The 5000-nt window shown below is 40.7% G+C and overlaps 1 protein-coding gene across 1 annotated transcript in view; it reads left to right on the top strand.

The window, feature by feature from the left end:
- Positions 1-5000, top strand: part of LOC143039861 (FMRFamide receptor-like) — a 275372-nt gene that overhangs the window by 222850 nt on the left and 47522 nt on the right. The gene's annotated exons all lie outside the window — the stretch shown is intronic.

Raw genomic sequence — 5000 nt, 5'->3', positions numbered from 1 at the left:
AATAAAAACCTGTAATTGTTTTCAGATACGGTTGAATTTTTTTTCTTATACAAATTTTGCCTCCCCCCCCAAAAAAAAAAAAAATTGTATATCAAGGTAATTATGTGTGTGTGGACAAGATGCAGGGATGACCCGTCATCCAGGAGGTTCCAAGATAATAGGGAGGGAAGAGGGTAGAGGGGAGTGGATTATGTTGGGAATGGAATGGGTGGGAGTAATTCCTATGCATTTTTTTTTTTTTTTTGAGGGGGGGGTACCTCCCGTGTAAGGGGAAAAAGCCTTTAGTATATTATGTATGTATGTACTTTCAAAGGAGTTATTTTGTTTAATCATGTTATCTATAATCATGACAATCTGAATAAACAGCCTTATTTCAACAGCTGATATATATTATCATCATGAAACCCAGAAGAAAATTTAAGTCTAGTCTCTAAAACTCTACTAGTCTTGAGACTTCTCATGGTCATGGACATGGTCCATGACATGAAGAATCGTCATCCCTGACTTCAACAGGGTGCTAATTTTTCATGTGGGCCATCCTAGGGTGACAATTCTTCACGTGGGTTATCCTGGGTTTACGATTCTTCGGTTGTATAAGTTGATGACAATAAGTGTAACCCCCATTCAACCTAACCTAACCTAGCCTAACCTAGCCTAACCTAGCCTAACTTAGCTTAACCTAACTTAGCCTAACCTAACCTAACTTAAGCTGACCTAACCTAACTTAGCCTAACCTAACCTAACCCAACTTAGCCTGACATAACCTAACCTTGCCTAACCTAACCTAGCCTAACCTAACCTAGCCTAACCTAACCTGACCTGACCTAACCTAACTTAACCTAACCTAGCCTAACCTAACCTAAACTAACCTAACCTAACCTAACCTAACCTAGCTTAACCTAACCTAGCCTAACCTAACCTGACCTAACCTAACCTAACTTAACCTAACTTAGCCTAACCTAACCTAAACTAACCTAACCTAACCTAACTTAACCTAATCTTTACTCCACTGTTGGTATTCGGCGTACTGGGTTGACAATTCTTCAGGTGGGATATCATGGGGTGACGATTCTTCTTGTGGGTGTTCTGGGGTGACAATTCTTCATGTGGCCCCTGACCATATTATTAATAGTTACTATCATACTTGCTATCATAGCCATAGCCGGCTATGATATAGGCATAGCATAGCCTGTCCAACATCTTAAAATTCATACCATAATAATGAAAGTATTATTTTTTAACAACACCCTCTACAACTACTATTAATAGTATCTCCGACATGTCATGCGTTAACAAACACGACTAAGTATCAGAGAATATGCTTACATGTTCTGCGTTAAGACACAATTGACTAATTACCAACAATCTTCAAGTTGCCCATTTCCGGGAGAAAATAGGCTAAAACCACGAATATCACATTAAAATATTTATATATAGGTGCCTTATCTTTAGATTTCCACTCGGAAAACTAATTTGCCACAGTTAATACCCAAATTTGCATTTAAACCGGTAATTTTTTTTTAAGAACTGGGCATACACTCAGAGAACAGTAAGACAATTTGAGAAACCTGCGTATGCGCTGAACGCTACAAGCATTCAAACTGAGGCATACCCATTCGAACGGACCACAAAGGATGGCGGTGTAAACAATTCGCGATGGTGGCGTCACCCGCGGATTCGTGTGTACCTAGTATAGCAGCATTACTACTGAAAATATACAGCCTACAGAATTATAAGATTATAAAATATAACAGTGAAAATATGTTGTTACTAATAAAACAAAAAAGTAAACTAGGGAATTGCCGTGTTGTACAAAATTATTATTTCTTGTTGTTGATAAGTCCACAAATGTCAGAATGGGGCTCTTCTTATACCGGTCGGTGCGTGCTCTGATCAGCTTGATGGTATTTCTATGACGCACCTGTCGCCGTGGTGTGGTGATTGGGGGGTAGCAGGTCACGGTTCCGAGGATGTTTCACTAGGGTGACCGCAAACGACCTCAGACGTTGAAGGTAACGGTCAGCAAGGGTTGGAAATCCGAGTGTGGTGAGAGCGTGCCGATAGATGGTGTATTCGTTGCAAAGGATTGTGAGACAGGCTCGTTTCAACACTTTCTCCAGCTGTCGTTGATGCGTGACTGTAAGTGAAGAGGCCCAGGAAGGTGACGCATACATCAACTTGGGCAAAATGAAGGAAGTGTAGATGGTTTTGAGATATTCAGCCTGTGCCCCTTGTGATCTCATGCGACGCAGCATATACAGCTTGTTGGAGGCTGCCCTTACGGTGTTAGCGGTGTTCTCCTTCCAAGTCAACTTATTGTCCATAGTGATCCCCAGCAGCTTAGTTGACTAGACCACTTGTAGGGGTTGGACGTCAATTGTCAGCAGGGAAGGGAGGAGAACGTCATTGGAGGTGTAGAAGTGCATTACCACAGTTTTCTTGTGGTTGATGGTGACTCCGTTGTGCACTCTCCATGTGTGTAGCCTGTCCAGCATGTCCTGCAGTGGGTTATAATCCAGGTCGGTGTTGGGCACAGGGATTCCCACCGTGCAGTCATCAACATATTTCCACCTGTGCGGTATGCCTCCCAGGGTATCGTTCATGAGTATCAGGAAACACAATGGCCCCATTCTTGTTCCCTGTGGTACCCCACACGACAGGTGCTGGACTGCATAGACGTGTCCCTGATATCTGACGAGCTTGACATCAGTCCGTCAGGAAGTCAGATAGCCAAGCCACCAAGGAGGTAGGAAGGTCGAGGTGGATGGCTTTGGTGATGATTGTGGTGTGATCAACAAGGTTGTGTGTGTGTGTGTGTGTGTGTGTGTGTGTGTGTGTGTGTGTGTGTGTGTGTGTGTGTGTGTGTGTGTGTGTGTGTGTGTGTGTGTGTGTGTGTGTGTGTGTGTGTGTGTGTGTGTGTGTGTGTGTGTGTGTGTGTGTGTGTGTGTGTGTGTGTGTGTGTGTGTGTGTGTGTGTGTGTGTGTGTGTGTGTGTTTTCTTGGATCACGTATTGGATTTGTGATAGACAGCTATTCCCATCCCGGAAGAGAGCTCAGAGCTAATATATGACCCATCTATGGGTAATTCTCTGACCTTACACACATACGCACACCCCAACTCTCCCCCACGAGAGTTGGAGTAACGACTCGCAGCGCAGCGATACTAAAATTATTTCAGCTCTGGGCAAGATTTGAGCCCGGACCACCGTAGTGGCGGTCGGGAACCTACCACTGCGCCACGAGTGTGTGTATGTGTGTCTGCATATATATATATATATATATATATATATATATATATATTGACAAAAAATTTAGACAAATGATTTGGATGATGGAGAACATAAAAACAGGGGAAGGCACTGAACCATAAACATTCTTAAGTTTCGTTCGCGTAGGAGTGTTTAGGGTTCCGTGCCTTCCCCTGTGTTTGTTCTCCATCATATATATATATATATATATATATATATATATATATATATATATATATATGAAATATATATATACATATATATATGTATGTATATACATATTTATATTGATTTATACATATATATATATATATATATATATATATATGTGTGTGTGTGTGTGTGTGTGTGTGTGTGTGTGTGTGTGTGTGTGTGTGTGTGTGTGTGTGTGTGTGTGTGTGTGTGTGTGTGTGTGTGTGTGTGTGTGTGTGTGTGTGTGTGTGTGTGTGTGTGTGTTGAGACATTGTTACAAGTTGAAAAAGGTGGAAAAAGAGAGTCACGGGTCTCGTTCCGAGTTTATTCCTGACCGGTTTCGCTTGTAGCTTCTTCAGCTACAGGCATATATATATACATATATATATATATATATATATATATATATATATATATATATATATATATATATATATATATATATATATTTGAATATCTGGGGAGCAGATTCTCTCGTATGCATGCATTATTAAAATCCACAGCATTAAGAAGATCAACAACCTCCTTAATGCTGACGATTTTAATAATGCATGCATATATATATATATATATATATATATATATGTATATATATATATGTATATATATATATATGTATATATGTATATATATATATATATATATATATATATATATAAGTGGAGTAGGAAACACAGGAGTCTTAGTCTGAGTTTATTCCTGCCTAGTTTCGCAGGTGTGCTTTTTCAAAACATGCCTTTTCCATATGCCTTAATATGGATTTATTCTCCTTTGAAAGGAGGTTTGTGACTTCACTGTAAATAGTCATTATTTTCAGGTCTTGATTTCGGGTGCAAGACTCTTCTCCAGTAGCTTAGGGCATTCTTTCTCTGTGGTTAGGGAAGAATGTTCCGATGAATGGTGTGATGATATTTGATTTCCAATATCCTATGATATAATATTATAAGTATTTATACACACCCGTACTCTTTCCTTCATCCCCTTACTTATTCACTGTATCGCTACTACCCTTGATTCCTCTTTCATTCTCTCTCTCTCTTCTTACCTACCTTTAACCTACTCTTCCTCCCCGGTCTTCTTCTCACCTGAGACCACGAACCAGACCGTTCCTTTACACCCTCTTAGCCGCCACAGCTGCTCTACAGCCCTCCTCTGACGCTCGCCCTTATTGCAGCTTTGCTTCTACCTATGGCCTCGACTGATTCGGAAAGCTGTCTGTAGATGGCGGTAGGGGTGAGGATGGTAATGATAGTGATGATGATGTTGATGATGATGATGATGATGATGATGATGATGATGGTTACAATTAGGGGAGCTTAGGTAAGGCTTGTCGTCTGCTTTTTTGCTTTGATCGGGGTTATTTCCGTAGTTTTGTGATCCTTTATCAGTAGAAACCTATTGCTGCAAGTTTGTTCTCCCTCTCCCCTCGCTCGAAATATTTTTTTTTTTTTTTTTTTGTGGGGTGGGGTGGGGTGGGGTGGGGATGCATTTTCATATATCCCTGTAGACAGCTTTCTCCTTCTTTTCCCCAGCTACAGGAAAATACACGCTTGGTTATCCA

The sequence above is a fragment of the Oratosquilla oratoria genome, chromosome 27, assembly GCF_046742065.1.
Source record: "Oratosquilla oratoria isolate Oo_2021 chromosome 27, ASM4674206v1, whole genome shotgun sequence".
Lineage (NCBI taxonomy): Eukaryota > Metazoa > Arthropoda > Malacostraca > Stomatopoda > Squillidae > Oratosquilla > Oratosquilla oratoria.
Note: the sequence above shows the minus strand (reverse complement) of the source record. Positions and strands in the feature narration are given on the sequence as shown.